We start from the raw sequence: 22233 nt of genomic DNA on the forward strand, positions 1-22233 counted from the left end.
ATCTGGACTTTTACCGATGAGATGCTCCCCCATACACCTTATCCCGGCCCCCACCAATCCACTCTTCACGCTCAATTTCTCCCCTCTCGCTTTTTCACCTTCGGCTCTAGCCCGAAACAATTTCGCGTTTAACGAATCCTTCAACCCTGTACTTTTCTCCAACATTTGCCCCTCCCTCCCCCTATTTCCGATTCCTCTCCTCCTCCCCCTCGCTTTCAGCGACTCCTCTTTGTTTCACACCCAATTCTTTGTCCGTGCCAGTTCTCTCTCTCTCTCTCTCTCTCTTTGCTTTCTTGCCGGACAATTTCATTGGCTCCATCTTTGTCCCCGAAATAATCCAGGTTCTCCGTCATTGTTCCTCCCCCTCTCCTCTTTTGCGCAGCATCATCCTGCCGCTGCTACCAGCTCGCCTCCCTCAACCCGTTTTCCCTTTTGGCCCTTCCAGAGCCGCCGCTCAGGCCCCTGCAGTGTCTCTTTTTATTGGCCGCTCGCTCGCGCGTTCTCCTCCGTTTTTGTCTTCCGGCCAATCTCCCCCTCCCCCTCTCGTCCCACCTTTACTTTTCTCCTTCCTCTTTGTTTCCCACACCACCCTCGAGAAAGCGAAGGTTCGCCCCATGCACCGTACGCTGCGGGCCAGACCGAGCGCGTCGTCGTTTCCACCGTTCTCATTGGCCCTCTCTCTTTCTGTTTTATATACGCTCTCCCCCCCCCCCCCCCCCTACCCAATTCCTGCCCAACGCAGTTTTTCCTTCGTCTCCCAAATTACTCGACTTATCGTTGAAAAAATAATCATCGCAGCGCTTGGACCGTTGATCGCGAGAGGATATTTTAAGGGGGGCCGGCAGAATGCATGGTGCGTTATTGTGGTCTTTATTCCCCTGGGGCCTCTCGGCTATATAGTCGCGAGAGAGTGCAGCTAGCGTCCCGATTCTCTCTCGCACCTCGGATCGCGCGCGATCCATCGCTCCCTTTCCCTGCAGTGTGTCGGTCGGGGCCGTTGGCTCGTTGTGGACGAGGGGGGGCTTAAGGTCGCTACGCACCAGTGGCCCTAACACTGTTATTTTGCAGCAACGTTTCATCACGACTGCCGCTTTTATCCGCTCTCTCGCATCTAGAGAGAGAATCTCGCGAGCCGCCCGACGCTATGGGGGAGGGGATCCTCGAGAGAAGGAACCTCTTCCTCCTGCACGTTCCAAGGAACAGCTCGCGCTCCCGCCTAATTGCACGGCTTTCCTGAAAAACACCCCAACACACTCTAAAGCGGGCGCGACGCGCGAAGCGTCGAGAGACGAATAGGTATAGCTATATATGTGTATATATACTCCTCTCGCACACTGATTTGCCGCGACGACGGCAATTCCAAGAAGAGCCTATATAGCTTTCCATTCATTCACCTCGAACGAAGCAAAGCATTATCGTCTCTCGCGCACCGACCTCCCTCTCCTTAATTACCGCGTCAAATGGTCATTCCTCAAATTGATTCCGACCGAGCAATAAAAGTTTCCGCGTCCACAAATCGGATCCTTTAAATTCCAATTGGATATAATTAAAGCATCGAGTGTTTAATGGCCGGCCCCCTCGCTTTTATATATATATATATATATATATATATAGATGTACAGATTGAAAAATTACCGGGGGCTGCGAGCATTTTTCACATGCATGGTTGACCTCTCAACGATACGCATATACGATAAGGTTTATTGAGAGGATCGAGAATGAAGAATACGCGCTTGGGTGCACCGTCGCGACGGTGCTATACCTATACACATGCACATACGACGATCGATCATTGGCAGAATATCATATACATGTATGTATATACATATGCGTATAGGACACGCGTACGGAGCAATGAGCCGGTGCATCCCCGTAAACACCATTTTATAAGGCTTTTATTTCGCAAATTGGCAGTTTCAATAAAGTCAAAGTATAATTATATTTGTCGAAACACGAGGCAGTTGCGCAAATATTAACATTGCGTTCCCGACGGTTAAAAGGGAGAATTTTCGTAATTTCGTCGCTCAAATCACTAGTGCCGCGCCGCGTCGCGATTTTCTTCCATTAATTTAATATATGCACGCTTCAATTATATTCTCGATTAATCGATCGTGAGCTAATCGTTTGTTCTGCCGTGCTACGTTGAAATTTAGCGATAGACTATATTGTTTATCGCCGCGGTAATTGTATTGTAGGGACACGTGCACGTATAGAGAAAGATTATTTTGAAAAGGTTCAGTGTTGGGAGAGTATACAGAAGGCAGACGTATATACGCGCACATGTATGCATGCGCTGCACTGTGCGCTGCAGTGACAGAGGCCGGGCCGGGCCGGGCCGGACCAGGGAGCTCGAATTTCCGAGCAAAACCGATCGTTGGAGAACGGAAGCGATAAATTAGTCCGGCGTGGGACAGCTGCGGTAAAATTCAAACGCTATTAAATCGTGGAAAATCGCTGGCAAATTTTTCCCTCGTAATAGCCGTAGCGCGTGCGTTGTGTATATCATAGGCGGAGATAATGGGGTGCGTGCATGGAGAAAACAAATCTATAAATGGCTGCTTGCTCGATTAATATTTGGTAGATCGGTTCTTATTTAACCAGACTGTCAAGTTGGCAGCCCAAACTTAAAAAATGGAAAAGAAGCAAAGAGTTGTATACCCGGACACAGTTGCTTGCTATTTTGTTTAATTTACGATTTTTAACTAGAGTTCCGATGGCACCCCAAAGAGTTTTATATATACATTTCTAATAGTTTTTATCTGTGGGACTTTTAGTTTAAAGGATATTGGCGGTTTGAATATTAAATAGAGAATGTGCGAACTTGGCACTGCACATCATCTTTTTCTAATTTTTCCTGCAGTTGCATATCTGCAGGCAACTTTTTGGAAAAATAGCAATAAGCATGCAACTATAGAACTTGTTCGGGTGCTACCACAACTCTTTGGATTTTTGGCATTTTCAACATTTCGAGTGGGGGGGGGGGGGGGGGGGGGGCAACTTGACAGTGGTTCCTCGTTAACTGGCCGAATGGGATTTTACGTTACCGAGCGCGTAGTACATACACGTGGGATAGTCGTGGAGGAATTTTTGTCCGATTAGCGCTGCTCGTAGGTCGATCGAGTGGGAGCTGGGCTGTGGAAAATCGGCTTGTGGCCAATTAGCGAGTCCAATCGAGATGGCAGAGAAATTGATTTTTCGTCAAAGGAGAGAGAAGGCTTGCTTTATTTGCCGAATGCTCCTGCAACGCTGCGATTTCTCGCGCTAAATTCTTCACGCCGTCCGCTTTTTTCTTGCTTGGTCGGCCGGGCCACTCCGGCCGTCACGACTGGCCGTGCGAAACACACACAATCCTTCGCTGTTCATTCTTCCTCCTCGCATTAGCAAGGCTGCCCCGCTTGCCTGCACCACTACCGCGCACCGCTTCTACAAGAAGAAGAAGAAGGAGGAGGAGGAGGAGAAACGCGGCGTTCGATTGCCAAGCACATTGCACCGAGGGAGAACTGCACACTTTAAAACTTTCCTTTCCTCAATCCAATTTAAATACACCGTTCGCGCAGATTTCGAAACAATGCAGAACAATGAGTAATGCTTCCCCTGTGTATATATACTATATAGACTTTTCTAAGCACACGAGCAGCAGTGCTTCATGATCCTCTCTCTCTCTCTCTCGATGAATAATGCCGAATAAATAAATGAAACGGTGCGAAAAATCCTCCTCCCTTCTCTCTCCGATCTGTGCCGATGAGTGTTCGAACGAGCGATTATTCGCGCAAGGAGGCAAGCAAGCCACGATCGAGAGGAAGCAGGCGAATCCATCGATGCAGCGCACAGGGCATCTTTCTTTCTTTCTTTCTTTTTTTTTTTTTTTTTTTTTACAAGCGATTTGCCGAGTTTTATTAACTCGTTGCTCGTTCCCCGTCCCTCGCGAGTTGCGTGCTGCGACGGACCGGGTATTAAAAGTTTACGCCGCTGTCTCGATTTTCTCCGCGATAAAACCAGATAGTGATTTGAGACGCTACGCGATGCTGGAAAAAAGTATGGCAGTGGATGAGTTCGATCTCGAGAGGGGTGCGGGGGAGAGGAGGAGGAGGATGAGAAAGCTTTTAAAGCTGCAGGTGGTGGTGGAACGCTGTCTCGCACCCTCGAATTAGTTTCTTTATTTCCGACATGGTCGCGCGCTGCACGATTATGTGGAGCACCGAGCCGGCTCCTAACGACGTCCCATAATTAATAACGCTCCTCGTAAAACGGTGTCCCGGTCCTTCCCTCTTGTGTAACGCGCGCGCGTGTGTGTATGTGTTAACACCAATCTCGTCAGACATTTTAGCCAAAGTAAATTCCTCCATGCACACACACGCATGCTCCTCAGCATGTATACATATATAAACACGCGTATCTATTAATACCAAGTTGCACGTAGATTCTGAGCAAATCTGTAGGAATGAACGATCTAATATCGCGCAATGTTCCGGGGATATTTTAGGAACGTTGCGAGCATGTCCTAACGATACATCGAGCCAGCGCCCTTGCAGACAAAAAATACACATCCCTACGGAGATTTAATAGTATAAGGAATATTTAAGAAAATTATAGAGAGAATTATATATATATATATATATATATGTGTAGTGTGTTGAGAGTGAGAGCAGTGACGAGCGGAACTCATCGATATCGCGGTAGTGCAGCTGAAGAGGAAAGATCGCGAGGCAAAGAATAAATGTAACAACGCTTATTATTAAATAAAACTCTACAATTATCGCTTTGCGGAAGTAGCATGAAAATCGGAATGGATGATTCGCCGGTGAGCGTTTCCCAAGTTTCTACATATACATATATATATATATATATATATATATATATATATATATAATAGATCCACGTCGAGTGGAACTTATCGCAAATTGCAGGCCGTTTAAACGGTGTGCTTTGAGAGTGGTCTATTTAATAACTGGCGTCGGCCGATTGCCACCACTGCAGTGTATATTCTTATTAAGCTTCCGGCGATGAGTATATTACAGTTAAATAAAGGGAATCAAGATACACTCGAAGAGAGAGACGCCCTTCCGTAACGGCGCGGCGTGTGCTAATGAAGAGTTTTATAACGAAGGGAGAGAGATGTTCTCGTTTTCATTCCAAAGCTCTATTGAGAGAGTCGAGATAAATGGGCACCCACCACCACCACCACTACTAGCACCGTCGACCTCGAGAAACTGCCACTCTCTCTCTCTCTTCTACAAAGTTACCCAGTGGTGATTTACGAGACTCGCTCGACCAATTAAATAATCGTATGTTTTATGTATGTCTTAATTTACCCGATGGCCCCTGGAAATTCCGCTCCGATTCGCGCGAAACTTGCAGCAGCTTTTTCCGTTACCAGCTTCTTCCATTATCTCTCTCTCTCTCTCTCGCTCGCCAGCCAACAAACCGAAAACAACTGCACAAATTTCTACCCCTTTAATCCTATTGAAATAACAATAATGATAATCGCTACGAGAAACATTAAACTGATCAAATAATCGCTCTCTCTTTGGTATGCTGCACACTCGTTAATTCCCTTTATTAAACCCGTTAATTGATCAAATTATCCCCGCGCCAATATTTTGCCCATTTTCCTGCATGCACTCCGTTAATTTTAACAGACTCTACCATATACATATGTATGTATATATGTGAAAAAGAGGAAAAAAAGATACGTTTATATATAAATTTATGCTTCTCGCGCCCCTATATAGACTGGCCAATGGGCTATAAGGGAAATTCTCGTTGCGTTTGACAGTTGAGAAATATACATTTGCGAAAGTTTTAGCCAAGCTCCTTTGGCATCCGTGTTTCCCTGGCTTTTCGAACAACGACCACGACCACCACGACGGTGTCTTCCTTTGCATCTACTAGTATAAGTATATCGCGTTATATCGGCCCGTTGTCGTTCAATTTTATTTGACTTGTAAAGCAGTATTGCCACTCGGTTCTCCACTCGAAGAAGAGGGAGGAGGAGAGGGGGAAGGGGGGGGGGTGGATTGAAAAATTGAAATCACGATAGGGAGGGGAGCGATTGGGCAAGTAAACGGGGTTGCAAGAGTTGCAGCATGAGAGAGAGAGAGAGAGAGAGAGAGAGAGCGCATAGAGTGCGTGCTCGCGTGTCGCACAGTCATCCTTCGACTCGGTGCAGTGTGGGATCTGCTCTCCCTATATATATATATATATATATATATGTGTGTGTGTATGTTCTTTATAATTCCTCTATCCATCGAGAAGGAGGAAGAAAGGCTTGCTTGGCCATTCCACAGGCGAACGGATCTATTATTACCTGGCTCATCGGGAATGGCCATTATTTACCACGGTTCAATGACATTCCCATCGCGCGCGCCTACTCGCCTGGAAATTATTGTCAAGCGAGAACGTGTAGAGCCCTATATAGCTCCGAACCAACCAACCATCCATCCCTCATGCCCAACGATTTTTAATTACAACCGAAAGCCTTCTATGCCTCCCCCAAATCCCTCGAAATTCCAACCACAAAAATATCACGCTAAAACACTCGCGGGAATAGCTCGCGCGCGATAAATTAGTCTCCCATCGCGTGGATCGTTTCATAAACATTGCGCGATTTATCGGATTCGTTCGTTATCGATCCATGCAGTACTGCCACACACACACACACACCAGCAGTCAGTGTGTAAATTATAACCGCTTGTAATCCATCCAGTGAAAATCATACTTTCCGTCAACCTCCTCCTCCCCTCCACTCCAATTGCCCTCAACGCGTTCCGACGCGATTAATTCGATCCCCCAATTTTCCTACTACTTTCGAGCACGCAGCTAATAGCATTCCACTCGACCGACTTTTGCACACACTTATACATATACATATATATATATATATATGTGCAGTTATAAACTGTGTCCAGGTTAATTAACCGTCTCTGTTCTGTTGCTTGGTTATTTCAACGGTCGACCGGAAAACGCTCGTCGTTCTTAGCCACTACGACATTTTCGGCCATTCCTATGGATCTCTCTCTCTCTCTCTGTCTCTGGAGGGAGTCGTGGTACAAGAAGACTATATATATACTATATATAGTGTACAAGAGAGGGGAGCACCGTAGAAAATTCTCAATATAACGTACCGCGCGCGTGAGAAGCAATGGTATAGGTATAGCGCACTGGAATCAGGATCGCGCTTCGCGCTGCTTAACTTACCTTGACTAATATCCTGAAGAAAAGTCGAGAAATTCTCCGCCGGGAGATTTTCTCAATCGTAATATACACAATATATATCGGCAGTAAAAAAGTGAGAGAGGAGAGAAAGGTGAATCAATATCGCGCGCGCACGGCTCCGCGGGAGAAAGAAGCAGTTTGCAATTAATAATACGATTTAATCAATAATAAGCTTTATGGCGCAAGATTAATAATTTTTCTACGGCTGAATTATTATTATTGGTGAAACGCGCGCTTGCTCTATTGAGCAAGATTAATAGGCAATTGCACGATTAAATCCTTATTAGCGTTATATTTAGGAGGATGATCAATGGCCGCGCGCGGCTGATATTCGCCAGAAGATTTATTTGCAAAGCGGACAATAGGAGAGTTGCAGCTTGGTTGATGCGCGGGAGGTGCGCGCACCAGCGTGTGGATGGAGAGCATCAAAACGACGACGGCGACGGCGACAATAGGATCGCGGTGAGAAAAAGGAGAATCTTCGATGATTGGTATTAATTGGGGCCGTAAACGAGCGAGTGCCAGGGTATGTCTCCTCTCGCCTTTCCTTCGGGATCGTTAATCACGGCGCGAGGATCAGCAGGAGGAGTCCTCGAGGTGCTCCTGCAGCACCACCTCTCAAAAACGAATGTCCATCGCGCGGTCGTCGGAGGAGCTGGGGGGGGGGGGGGGGGGGGGGGTGGGAGAGCGAAATGAATAAGACGATGATAAAGGGGAGATTCGGTAGGTTCATCCCTATACTATAGCCGTATGTACGTATATATATAACTATATATATACGGTTAGCTCCTCGATCCCTCTCTTGTCCCTTGTATTTTGCCGCACTTATCGCGCTCTCGAGCCTTTGTCCAAAGTCAAGCAGTCCCTACATGCGCGCACTTTGAGGGAGGGCGATCCGTCCGTTGGTTCGTCCGTCTCGGTCCCTGCGTTGCAATGAGTCCCCCCCCCCCCCCCTAACCCTGCATCTATACCTATACACGCGCACCAATTTCCATCACCCCACAATGAAATTGAGTTTTGGAAGTTGGCGCCTTCGGGGAAGCAGCAGCAGCAGCCTCGCCGGCGTATAATTTACGTATGCACGGAATTGCCATTTGCCATTCGTTGTGTTTCCTGCTGGGATATCAACCGGTGGATATATCCTGCCACGCTCTGACGTGCGGGGACTAACGCTCGCACCCACCACCGTGCATCCCCGTTCCGCTCTCGAACCATTTGCCATCCAGTGCCGACACAAATCTACCGAAGAATCGACCGATACAAGCCTAACTCACTTTTCACCCTTCTACCCCTCTAACCACCCAAATCATTTTACCCTTCATTACGTTTACACTCTCCACCTCCATTATTTTTCCCTCCCGTACAGTCGTAGCTTCTGACTTTCCCCAACAGACACACTCTGCACACCGCACACACGCACGCACACGTTCCAATTATTTCGGAGTAATCGTAAAACTCGATTTGCAGTCGAGTTGCAAGAAAACGAGCATTTCAGCAATGTATACATTATCATCCCGTGCGTATATGGTATAGCTGCGATATGTCGAGCTTATATCTATACATATATATATATATATATATATATATATTGCGTAACAAAACTCAATATAGAGCGCAATAATCCAGTGAAGGAGAATCGAGAGTAAAATGGGAATGCATGGCTCGTGTGTGCTGCAAGAGCTATATGTATAGGGGACAAAATTGCGCGGAGGGTTCTTTGAACAAAGAGAGAGAGAGAAATAGGAGAAGAGCATAGATGGGGAATCGATGGAAATTTTTCTTAGAGCCCCGCAGAGCAGCAGGCAATATGGGGGCCTCGGCTTATGGATAAAATTTGCTCACTCTTGGGGATTCTCCTCTCTCTCTCTCTCTCTCTCTCTCTCTCTCTCGGGCCCCAACGTTATTCGGCATGAAGGCGCGCTATCGTCTCGGATTACCGGCTAACTGTCTGGTCGGATGACTGACTGGCAGGAGACTCGTGGCAATTACCCATTATGCACCCACCAAAGTCCAGCCAACCGACCGACCGACGCGACGCTCCACAGCCATGAAAGCCCAACATTTCACGCACGCTCTCTTCTCTCCACTCGCGCTCTTTTACATATACATAATACGTACATATGTACATGCTGTAATCATCCGATGAAAGCGTAGCGCAAACTTCCCACCGTAAGCGCAGAGATGCAATTTCTCCAATTTTTATCGGACTTTTCAGCAATCTATTAAACGCATTCCAGAAGGAAATTATTAGCCAAAGGCGGCACACGGTGGCTCGTTCGGGAATTCGATATTAATTCCCTCGCATAGACCGAGAGCAAAAGTTTGCGCAAATAAACTCGCGCTTATTATATAAATAAACTTCTCTCATATTTATCCACAGTGAAATTAATTTTTTCTTTCGGCAAAATTACTCCTCGATACATATATGTATATAGTTTGTTGATTCGGTCGAGTGATTTTCCACCGGTGTACTCTACCGCTTCTCTTATATATATACATGTTTATAGCTTATCGTTTCTGTGGGGTAAACTATATACATATATTGCACATATAGATACGTGTATAAAGGTGTGTGGGCCGTGCAGCACGTACAGTTGTTCCTCCCCGAAGCCCCGATATGCCGCGTTCACGCACGATTACGCAACGAAACAGCAACGCGACACTCTTTGCTCCGAGTTTTTTCTTCTTCCCCTGCTAGTCCTCCATCTCTCTCTCTCTCTCTCTCTCTCTCTCGGCTGCAGAAAAGGCGAAAGACGGGGTAAGAATAAGATATAGATATATATGTATATATATATATTGCGAAGGATCTTTGTCTATAAACGGCGGTGTCTTACCAGTTAACGATCCCGTCGTCCGCGAGCACTTTCCAAAGACTTAAATGGCGATGAAAGTTTCGCCCGAGCGGCGCGGCGCAGCGACTGATCATAAGCGAATCTCACCATGCATCTTCCCCCGATTCTTCGACGATTCACCGGGCCGCTTTCCAACATGCGAGACCGTGCATACAGTACACGACGCACCGTCTCTCTCTCTCTCTCGTCGCGCGGATTAATCTTCTTCCGTCTCGAGAAAGCAAACACTCTCTCTCCCTCTCGCTAGTCGCTCGGTTGAAACAGACACCGGATTACCACAGCTTGAAAGCGCAGAGACCACGACGCAGGAGAAAACACGAATTTGCAGGATATTTTTCAAACGACCGTCGCATCGTCTCGTTTTCCTACCACTCTAATCGTTTATCCTACAAGGAAACTCGCTTTGTTTCACTCAAAGGATTAAACCTCCTTCTCTCTCTCTCTCTCTCTCGCTCTCTTTTAGCTCTTGATCCAACGCAAGGTATAGGTATACACACATATTTTAGAGATGTATATATATATATATATATACCTATAGGAGAATACGCGATCAATCTGGCTCGAGATAATTTCAATTTTCGAGTGGAAGAGGAGAGTTTTGGCCGTGTAAATTATTTATATGGTCGTCGTCGTCGTCGTCGTCGTCGTCGTCGCCGCCGTCGTCGAGCTATTTTTCTATGAAAACTTTAATATGAGATTCCATGGAGTCTCTTCTCTCGAATGGCCTTTTATTTCTCGTTTCTACCACAGACCCCTCTCCTCCCCCGCTACTGTATTATTTAATTCACGGTTAGATTCATGGTTGCCCTTAATTTGCCCCTCATTTGAATGAATTTACATGCCAGCTTCTGACTATTTTCTTTCAGCCTGGAAAACTCTCTTGTAATATCGCCCAGCTTGAAAAATGTTGCTCGTAAAAATTGCCCCCGATTTATTGGCACGCCACTCTTTTCTCGGAACAACAACAAAGATCACACCGCGCGCGAACGCCAGTATAATTCCTCGCGAGCGAGGAAAGTGGGTTTATTATTTTACCAGTGTATATATAATATAAACGAGTTGTACACACGGACCGCGCGCGCGCGATAGTGTGGCGCGTGAAATGTAAAGAGGTGGTACGGGAAGAATGAAAATTTCATCCATATAACCATCTTACGCACGTGTATACGTACATGTTGTACGCGGTGTATATACTAGACCAAATTGGGGCTGAATTTTCAACTTTCAATATCCCGTGTTTCCAATGTCGGCCGGAATATAAGCTTAGCATGCGAGAGTCTACTATTTTTCTATACAGTCAAAAGGTCGAAATTTAATCTCTCTCTATATATATATATATATATAGGCTTTTAATTGGCGCAAGTTCGTCGAGTGTACGGTACTATACGTACGGCTTATAAGGGAACCAGTCCCCATTGCCATTTCGAACCAACCAACCACCCAACGGAAACTACGTTTCATTTTTTCCACCACAGTTTCTCGCTCTGCCAACTCTCCTCTTCCACTGCTCGTATATATGTATATATATATATATATATATATTATATTCACTCTTTGATTCCAGGAACGACCAACGAATTTGAAATTTCACCAAGCGGAAGTACCGCGCATCTCCTCGCCACACCCTCTACGCGCGCTTTATATACATGCATATACGTATAAATAATGCTATTTAAGGAATGTTGTTGTTTTTCAAAGGATCCAAAGGCATGCAACCCTTCCTCCCTCTTCCATGCACCTCCTTCTACGCGTAATACGAATCGGGCCTCGTTGGTTTCTTTTGATAAACCGCGCGAGCGAATCTTATCTCTCGTTGGCGCTGGAGAATTAAGAGGAAGACGGAGCTATGCGTCGCGATCGAGGATCGACTGAGAGAAAGAGCGATGAGAGGAGGGGTATAGGGGCTTCTCCCACTCCCCCCCCCCCCCCCCCCACCCCCCAGTCATTATCTAAAACGTTTCGGGCGAGCTACTAAATGGCATCGGTATCTCTCGGTGGCTCCTCCATGCAGAGGGCATCTCGCGCCTTCCCTTTGTGCAGGTTGGCTACAAGCGCCCGGCATTACGGCCCCTTTTCTCCCAAGATTCGGAAGGGCTGCGCTGCAGAGGCGAGGATAGACGCACATGGGTGGTCATGCCTCTCCAGTCTCTCTCTCTCTCTCTCTGCCTTGACCGTCAACGAGCATTCGAGCCGCCTATTTCCAGAAGGACTGGATCCGTTTTCTGTGCAGGCGACGCACATCCCTGGCACTCCCACGAGAGAGAGAGAGAGAGACCCATGGAGCCACCTTTCACTGGAATCACGCCAGTTTCTCCGTGTCGCGTAGACTCCATTCGCGCAGCCACCGCCACCATTTTTGCTCTCTTTATCCTCCTCCTATATACACGTGCATACATCCTCATTCACATTCGCGCGGATATACTTTCCACAAACAGCTCTCTCGCTCCCGTCTGCATTTCTCATGTATTATCTATATACATATATATTTGTGTAAGCTACCATCTCCCAGCTCTCCTTTTAGTCCCCGAGATTTTCCTACATGCATGTTATATACCTATACACGGATGAGCTCCGTCTCCTTCCTTCCCATTGGTCCCGACACAGATATACGTATACGGACTCTCTTCCTGTCTTGGTAGCGCTAGAGCGAGTGTACGTGTATACGACTGACATTTTCGTTCGATAACACAAGCGCGATCCGTTTGAGCAACCCCCCCTCCCCCTCCCCCCCCCCCCCCCCCCCACCACTCGTCTTCTTCCTGTCACTACCACCATCCTCATCCTCATCCTCTCTATTCCTCGACCCATTCGCGGTCTATACGAACGTGCATTTCGAGTTTTAAACTCGGTTCTATACTACTGGCGCTGCTGCTGAGCACACTCGACGGGAAAACGGTGCAAAGTGCGCCAGGAGGAGAGATCCCTGCCGGATCCCGAATAACTTGTTGAGTAATTGAAACGAAATGCAGAATTCAAGTTGCTGTACACACATTTACCGAGAGACCGGACGAGATTCCTCTATCCGGAATCTACTTTAATTTCGAGCGACTGCGACGACGTTTCGCCTGAAACAGCGCCATATTTATTCTCTTTATATTATATACAAAGCTCGTGCGTGCGCGCGCGTCACACGTCCCAGACTCTATTATTTTCCAATTTCCCATTCGACATTTTATTTCCCGTCAAAGTACCTACTAGCACGCGCTCGCTATTGCCACGGCAAATTTCATCTTCTACTTTTATTCGGGATACGATCATTTCCTTCGGCGCGCCAAACTTATTTACTTTGCGACCCGATGGAAATCACGATGCATCTCGACCGATAAATTACGCCATCAGCGATACATACATAGAGAGAGAGAGAGAGAGAGAGAGAGAGAAGGTATATCGATTCCTTCAATGGTCCGTGTCTCGTCAATGCACTCTCTTATACATATATATATATATATATATATAGCATACTATACAATACGTAACAGATCGAATAAGAGATTTATATATACATATATAGATGAAGGTAATAGAGACGAGTCGAAAAGCAGACGACGCATCTGTCGAAACACATTCCAATTTTACGTAAACTGATTGTATCAGTTATGAACAGGAATTACATGATCGTGCGTTAACGGCCGATTAATTGAGTTACGTCCACACTCGGATCTCCTCTGCTTTGAAACAAACTGACCCATACTTGCTGATAAGCAGGAATTACGTATCGGCGCGTTAATCGCAGAGTCGAGCCATATTTCAATTTATGCTCTGATTGGTTCGTATATGTATAGTATAGGTAGCCCCCTCCTCTTCACACAGGGATCTTAAATGTTTCCACATTTGGTATTATTTCAAAAATTGAGCGAATAATAATAAGGGGGCGAGAGAGATGAAAATAGTATCCCTGCACGCGCGCGCGCGCGCGCGCGCGCACATATATACGGAAGGAATATAAATGGGTAGAAAAGAGTTTGGTTAGATCGAAGGACGTACGATTGGTTGAAAAAAGTTTGCAATGGATGAGCGAAGGTACGTAACACGTGAGAGAGTAGTGCAGGAAAGAAGGAAAACTTTTGCGGTGTGTCCTCTCTCTCTCTCTCTCTCTCTCTCCTCCGAGCAGTCGCCAACAGCGGAAACGTGCTATATCCCCTCCCTCCCCCCATCTCCGGCTCCGGCATGCCCGTGTCTTCCCACCCTCTCTTTCAACTTTTATTAACGCCCTGTAACACGAGACTTGGCGGCTCCGCAGGACTAAATGCTTTCGCCTCTCCCCCGTATCGAGTGTCCGCTTCGTTTGTTCTTCCCTCTCTCTCTCTCTTTAATACCTCACGGCTGCTTCCTTATTCTCCGCCCGGGGGGGACAATCGGTTCAAGTTAATTTGAAAAAAAGATGAGTTTTTTAGCAGCTACGAGAGTATAGAGGCGAAGGGGTAAGTAAGGGAAAGATTGAATAAAGCCTTTAATTATAATATTAAAAAGAGATCTCTCTTTGTACAGCCAATCGGAATTCTTTATGCGGTGTAGATATTCGTTAAGTAGAGTGCTGATTCTGCCGGTTGGTATTCCCAGAGCAGCGCTACGCGCGTACCCCTTCTTCTTCCTCCTTCTGGCCGAGTGCACGTATATACGTATAGGTCCGACCAAGCTAAGCCAGTCGATACGCGGGCGGACGGCCCAGCATCTTCTCCTTCCACCTCGCCTACTCCTCCCCTCCTGGACTACCTGCAGCCGACGAGGCAGAGTCGGTCGGTCGGTCGGTCGGTCCATCGACCATCGCTAAATTTACCTTGGCCCAACGTTTGTTTACAGGCATAGGCAACCGGCTATGCACTTGATATCCAATTAATCTAACGAACACAGCCCCACGTACGGCAAATTTCACCGACCAAACGCTACATGTATAGTCTAGAGCGTATTAGAGCGGGCCCGGCCACTGCACTCCTTGCTTCCATTACTGCTCTGCACAGCACCTATGATCCTCCGCGGTGCGCGCATCCCAATATTTACAACCCCTTTCCAAATGTGGACGTTGATTCTTTTTATTCTCAGCTATATACCGGTAATAATTGCCCGGTGGTTTTTCATCAATCAGGATAATCGAGCGTGTTTGCACCGACGAGTTATCGCCAATTACGGAAATTGCAAGAGAAAAGCTAGGGAGAAGGGGAGATGTTAATGCTCGTCGAGCAGCACGTAGCGTACGTACGGATTACAACGTGTGTATATATATGTATCGTATACTTTCAATAATTATTATAGCGCAACGATATCGAGTGGGCTTGGCAGCTGCGAGATAATAGTGGCCGAAGAAGGAGCGCGCGACACTCCTAATTGGAATTACTTTCAAATGGCAATTGGCAAAAAGTCCACGCACTGCTGCTCCTCCTCGCTTTTCACTGTAGCGACGGCGCTCGAGGCCAGCTGCCATTGTATCATGGGCTAATAACCGCGCCGTCGAGTGCAGCAAGCAGAGCAGGAGGAGAATAAGAGAGGCCGAATATCAAGCAAGGATATGGCAGCGACAACATTTCCGGCTATGAAAGAGTTTAGAGGACTAAACCTCGCGTGTTTTTAGAGTAGGTATACTCACGCGCGTCCTTCTCCTTTTTCCTTCTTTTTCAGCAGCAGCAGCGGCGGCGGCGGCGGCGGCGGCGGCGTTGTCCCCCGAAATGTTTTTCGAGGCTCGATCGCGCTGCGCCTTGGCCCACGTGCGCGCGCGCACGCGCTCGCGCGCCCCAACCAGTGTCGGGATTTTCCTCTCAGCTTTAACGGGGGACCTGCAACAGGCGAAATGGAAGGAGATTAATGCGCGCCGCGACTCCACCTTGCAATAATCGTTTCCACTCTGATATTATCCCCCTTCCTCAAGGTGGTCTCGAGACACTCGCGGTTACACCCCGAGCTGGATTTATTTTACAATACTCGAGCCGAGAGAGTTAGGATTATCTCGGCACAGGTTCCGCTTGGAATCGCGCGCAAAAATAACAAAAGTTGTGGATTATTCCGAGAGAGATGGAGAGGAAGTGACCCTTCTCTCTCTCACTCTTTTAGGGGATCTAGGAGCTCCCCCTCCCCCCACCTTTACTTTGGCCCGCGCATATAACATAGACCTGATGCCTGTGCACAAAATGCTCTCCCCCACTCGTTCCGTTTAACCGTACGCTCTTCTCTCGCGATAAAAATTCCCATCAGTCTCTCATTCATATATATATATATATATACGTATACTCGATTTTCGATGCTTCTTTATTTAAAAGAGAAAGACCATTAGCCAACATTCTTTATTACTCCTTTTTCGTTCACGTACAAACGAATTCAGCTTTACAACCACCATATTTTATAGGGAATTTAATACCGCTGTAAGCTGCGTACTACGTTCTCTAAAGAGACTCGTCGCGATCCGTCCAAATACGTCTCTTTCTACAATTTATATATTATCTACTTGCACAAGCTGCAAGTTGCTTTTTCCTTTCTTCCTTGGCATATACCTATATAGAAAAGAGCGCATGGTAAAGTTGGGAAATTATGAAATATTTTCAGTATTCCGGGGGGCACGCGGATGCTTTGTACATCCGACAAGCGCAATTCAATCCCGGAACGTTTCATTCGGGTAATCTTCCTCTCGCAAATCATATCTTTTCGTCGATAGAAAAAAGAAAAGAAACGTGTACACACTTTTGCCGAGGCTATTTTGTTTATGAGGCTGAAGCATTTGTCAAAGATTCTCGACAAGGGAAATATTTACCTTTGGTGCTAGATAGAGGGAGGGGGATGGAGGAGAAAAAATGATGGATAAAAGTCAAGAGAGATAGCGGGTATGCAATGATCTCTCAGACTGCTTGTTTTTCTTTTCTTTTTGTTCACCTGACGCGCAGTAGCATGAAAATGTTGAAGAGAAACCACGTTAACAGGCTTTTTTTTTACGCCAGAGTCGTTTCTTCGTCCAATATTGATGGAGGGGCGGGCGGGATAAAAAGTGTTTGAGCAACTTGATAAAGCGACTCGGATAAAAAGAATTGGAGAAGAACGTATATGTACGTGTGTTTTATGGATCTATCAGAGGGAATTTCTCTTTCATGTTCCAAGGGATAATCAAACGATTTCAGGTGTCGTTAAACATGGCGCGCTGCTTTGTTCCGCGATGTGTGTTACGTACACTATAGAGAGAGAGAGAGAGAGACGGGAGCTGCTCGATCCATTGGCAACAGGTACATACTATACGTAGTACTACGTATGTATACGTACGCGTCGGGTTTTAATACTCATTGGGATCCACGCGTCACGTACCATAACCAACTAAGACCGGCCAATAAAGGACAAAGCGAACAAAGCAGAGTTTATGCCGCTTGAAACAAGCTTCGTTATCCTTTCATTGCTAGCCAGTTACTTTTTTTCTCCCTCTTTTTCCCCTCATATTCTCCTGTTTCTCTGGCAATAAGTAGGAAATAAACTTTGTATTGGATTTGGAAAATGGTTATACGACCTTGCAATCCGACGCGACGCGTAAATATTTATCATGCAGTGGCTGTGCGCGCGGGATGATTGCTCGTTGCATTTCGAGAGAGAGAGAGAGAGAGAGAGAGAGTTTTGCCAGGAAAATATCTTTGGGATAAAAGCGTATACCTATAGGTTTCGTGCATGGAAGGGGGGTCGCGCGAGCACAACTACAGTTTAAATTGCAATGTGGTACTCCTGTTTCTCTCTCTCTCTCTCTCTCTCTCTCTCTCTGGTATCGGTGTGTCGAACAGTTTTGGTCAGATGTAGATTTATGAAAGTCTCGAGCTTCTCTCGGGTGATTCATCGCGTGCGATATCCAACGCGCTTGGAATCCCTCTCTCTCTCTCTCTCTCTCTCTCTCTCTCTCTCTCTCTCTTGTATGTGTTCGAGGGGGGTGAATCAGTTTGGTGGCGAACGTTGAGAGAGGCTGGTTAGTGCGAGAGTCGATGCTGTGTGCAACGAACACGCTTTGTATGTATATAGAGTAGCTACCTCCTACAGAGTCATAGAGCGCGTATACATGCAGTGCAGTAGAGCAATTATGGCCAATGTTTCGGTGAAATGCGAGTGGGGGGCTAGGATTCCTATCTGGAGGGCGCGAAAAAAAAGCTGCGGCAAAAAGTAAAACGCAAGAAACGCTCGCTCGGGCGGGCGGGCGGGCGGGAATCCCTCTGGAAAATGCCAGGCAAAAATACTCTCGTGTGGCTGAAAATACACAAATACACACTGGCGCACACTGCTATTTCATTTTATGTTTAATTAACTAAATGAGAATTGGGTCACGGTTAAAGCGGACCGAGAGCATCGACCGGCCAAACTATTTGTCCGCCACAAATGCCTACGTGTTACATAGCGTATACGTATGTACGGTAACTCTCGATTGGAAATAGTTGAACACAAGAGTGAAATTAATTTTTGCACCGCAGTAATTTTAATGAATCTCGAATATCGTGATTTGCATGGTTTGTGCACACTTTACACACACGCGCGCGCCCATCTCCGTGTACTATCGTATTTATTCTCTTTTGTTCTCGCGCCAATAGTTTGTCGCAAAGCGTGTGCGTGTAGAGGGGACGAGCGAAGCACGCGTGCACTCGCGCGCGCGAGCATAGGACTTTTGGCGCGGTGTGAAACAACACCTACTATGCTATATGTACAGCCGTTGTGCGTGTGCGTTGTGGACGCTTATGCTAATTAATCGTATCAATCTGGATGATTTAAAGGGAAAAGCAGCCGCAGTCGAACGAGCTTTCCTCCGAGAGTTTATCAAGTTCGATGCCAAGTTTCGTCGACTAAACAAGTTTGGCGAAAGTTTTTCGCACCCGCGCGCGCGCGCGCGCGCGCGCGCGCGATAAGTACCGAAAACCAATTACCGCGACAGCTGCAATGAAGAAACATAAAGTTGAGGCTATAATAAACGGCGGTAGAGTGAATTTGCAGCAGTAATAAAATTCATGAATCCGTTGGATGGAGTTGGAGGGGTAGGAGAGGAGGAATAAAAGTATACTCTGTGTGTGCGTGACACAAGCCCATTCCTTTCGTGCGGTGGTACATGTATACGTATATGTATACACATACTTACACATTGGTCGGCCGCAGTCGTGCGTGTTCGGCAACTTTTCCTTCAATAATAGAATCTTTGGCATTTTGCTGCGTGGGGCCCCAAAGGTGAAAAAAGCTCGTGTGATTTTGACGATTGACGTAGGTACACGGTGCGAAGGAGCGGCGGGCGGGCGAACCACCTTTGGTCCCGCACTCGTCTCGCCCCGGACTCTTATCAAGCCGCATTCAGCGTGTCGGAGCGCGTCTGCGACAATTATTCAGCTCTGCTCGGCACTGGACACGGCCTCTCTCTCTCTCTCTCTCTCTCTCTCTACTGGCAATTGTATACGTGTATCTATATGCGCGCGCTTCTACATTGAAAGCGAAAGATGAAAGAATTAGGAAAGAAATAATGAAGAGAGAGAGAGAGAGAGAGAGAGAGAGAGAGAGAGAGTCTTGTCGTAGCTGAGATAAAAAAAAGAAAAAGAGCTGAGAGAGGAATGGAAAGAGGCTGAAGGCGATGACAGAGGGAGAGAGCTGGCTTATTTCCACGCAAGCCGCAGTTGAGAAACAACAACGGACGAAAGGATCGCTCTCTCTCTCTCTCTCTCTCTCTCTCTCTCTCTCTCTCAATGACACGCTAATGACGAACAAATATCCCCCCTAAGCAGTCGACCACGCTGACTCGCGCGTCTAAACGATCCAGACCGGAATCCCTCGTGTTTGATTTATCAAAAGACTATGAGTCAGCTTTATATTCGATGAAAAAATCCCCTGCCAATCACGCCTTCCCACACACTGTGCTATGCAACATACATATAGCTATATATATATATATATGTGGTAAAAGAGTAGCTAGGAAGCAAATGTAATCTGGAGGAGAGCCAAGGAACGCGGTCTGCGGTGGTTATTGCTGAAAAACTATCCGTGTAGTTATCGCGCGCGCGTGCATGATTGCAATGGAAACGTACGATACGAATGGAGCTGAGGAGACTCGAGTTTACCGTCTTATTTCTAGTCGCTCTTCGTTACGTTTCACCAGCCTTGCCTCTCATCGCGACCGGCTCACTCTGCGCAACTCTCTCTCTCTCTCCCAACTGATAAGTGGGCTGCATACACAGCAAAGGATACGAGAAGATGAAGAAGAACGAAGGAATACTATTCTGCGATATTTTGTAGTGGAGAGGGACGGAGAGTGAGAGTAGGATCTTTCGGAAGAAATCCAAGGTGAGTTTGTATAGAATGGAAGAATTTCGGTGGGTGGGTGGTTTGGCATTTGGTAGATTCCAGTTGGGGGAGAAGAGATGTACTCTCTTGTAGCACACGTCTGTGGATGAGGAGGGGGGGGGGGGGGGGGGGGGGGGGAGGGAGGGAGAGGGTGGCAAGGAAAAAAGTTGAATGTGAAGAGGCATCGTACAGAGAGAGAGAGAGAGAGAGAGAGAGCGAGCGGCGGTGGTTCTGGCTCTTGGCCTGGTCTCTGCAGCTATACGTAGGGATGAGAGGAGGGGGAGGGGGGAGAATGACGTTGATGAAATGCTTCTCAGGAGCGAACATGTAACGCGACCTCGGCGGATCGAGATAAACGCATTCGCGAGTCGGATGCCTGCCTTATCCCCACTATATATACCACTACCACAAGTTTACAGGCGCTTTCACGTACGCGAACAGTTATTCTCCTTTAAATCCCATCCGCGTCCCATATACCGTGTTCGTCCTTCTCCCTCTCTCTCTCTCTCTCGCTCGTTCTTTACCGCATACGGGGTCCTCGGGATCTTCCGCCAGTCAGCCCAGAGACCTATCCATTCTCTTCTTCCAAGGTATCTTCCTCCCTTCCCCCCCCCCCCCTCCTAGCCTCCTCCTTTAAACTCGTACGTTGCTTATCTCGTTGACGAGATAGTTGCTCGTCGAATTACATCGAAAAGCTCCTGGCTCTGTCTGTCCGTCTGTCTCTAGCTGGTTGGTTGGCTTTGGTGCCGCGCGCTCTATATCCGTGCCTCTCGGTCTTTGTCTCTGTCGGCGAGAGAGGACGGTGATATACCACCGCGTCTCCTGGTGGATAGAAGCGACGTACCCCGGCGGTTTTAATCAAGCGCCCAAATCCACCGATCAAGGCCGCGATTGAAATCGAAACCTGTCTCTCTCTCTCGATGCGCTGCACTGCGCGCACGCATCGTTACCTCGTGAAGATTACAAAGTCTCTGTCGAGGCGGCGACGAGTTAGAAGCGCGCGTGTTAATCACTCGCGTATCGATTTAGCGCCACTTGCAAATTTCAAGCTCATCCCTTTGCGCTCGATCGTTCGGTCGACGACGACGACGACGACGAGAATGCCACGCATCAATCCCATCTGAATTTTCCCCTCACTGCTACGCTAATAATGATATAAGCTTCCGCACCCACGCACGCACCAATTCGTCAAATTAACGCTCCATTCCTAAACTCCTGAAACTTTCCACTCGATCTACTTGTTCCACTTGGTGTACTCCCATATACACATGTGTTTGTTCCGTGTAAAGATGAGTTTTTGTTAGAATTAATTTACACCTTTATCGGCATCCTTTGGAAACTCGTTAAACGACCAGAGAGAATCGTTGTTTTTCTTTTTTCGTTTTTCACTTCGATCGAATCGTTACGATCTTCTTGATCCTATATAATGGTATACGCGTGGTGGTTGGCTCTGATGGGTCGTTTAGAATTTTTGTCATTAGAAGACGAGTGGAATCGCGTGCGCAACTGCCATTGGTGCGAATCGAGTTACTAGGAAAAAAGGGGGAAAGAGGAGGGAGTGGGGAGCTTGTTAGAACCTCCTTGTCATTTCTCGTCATTGCAGAATTGTACGCGTCGTTTTTCCTCCTTTTCTACATATATATATACTAACGACTCTCTCTTGATCGTTGCCACGGACTCCTTTATGTTCTTTATATTACACGATAAGCCCGTATATACGAGGTGTCCTATTAGAGAAAAGAAAAGAAAAGAAGCGGATAGGATTTCAATTAATATTAATAGCGCGTGATTATACCGTCTCAGCGTCATGCGATGAAATTTTAACCATATATAAAAGTGGCGTGGAAAAGAGGGGAGGAAATCAACGATAATCCGGATAAAGGATGGTTTAAGGTTGAGGGAATAATTT

The 22233-nt window shown here is 46.9% G+C and overlaps 1 protein-coding gene across 7 annotated transcripts in view; it reads right to left on the bottom strand.

Moving 5' to 3' along the window:
• LOC136784595 (uncharacterized) overlaps nucleotides 1-22233 on the bottom strand; it is a 150159-nt gene that overhangs the window by 48866 nt on the left and 79060 nt on the right. For 6 of the 7 annotated variants that reach the window (XM_066745355.1, XM_066745358.1, XM_066745352.1 and 3 more), the window contains one exon: nucleotides 15649-15835. The exons of the other annotated variant lie outside the window; for it this stretch is intronic. The gene's annotated coding sequence lies outside the window, so the exon portion shown is untranslated. The remainder of the gene's footprint in view (nucleotides 1-15648; nucleotides 15836-22233) is intronic. 7 annotated transcript variants of the gene reach the window in all.

This window comes from Prorops nasuta, unplaced genomic scaffold (genome assembly GCF_024137725.1).
Source record: "Prorops nasuta isolate Cenicafe-Biocafe unplaced genomic scaffold, Cenicafe_Pnas_1.2 PNAS00061, whole genome shotgun sequence".
Classification (NCBI taxonomy): domain Eukaryota; kingdom Metazoa; phylum Arthropoda; class Insecta; order Hymenoptera; family Bethylidae; genus Prorops; species Prorops nasuta.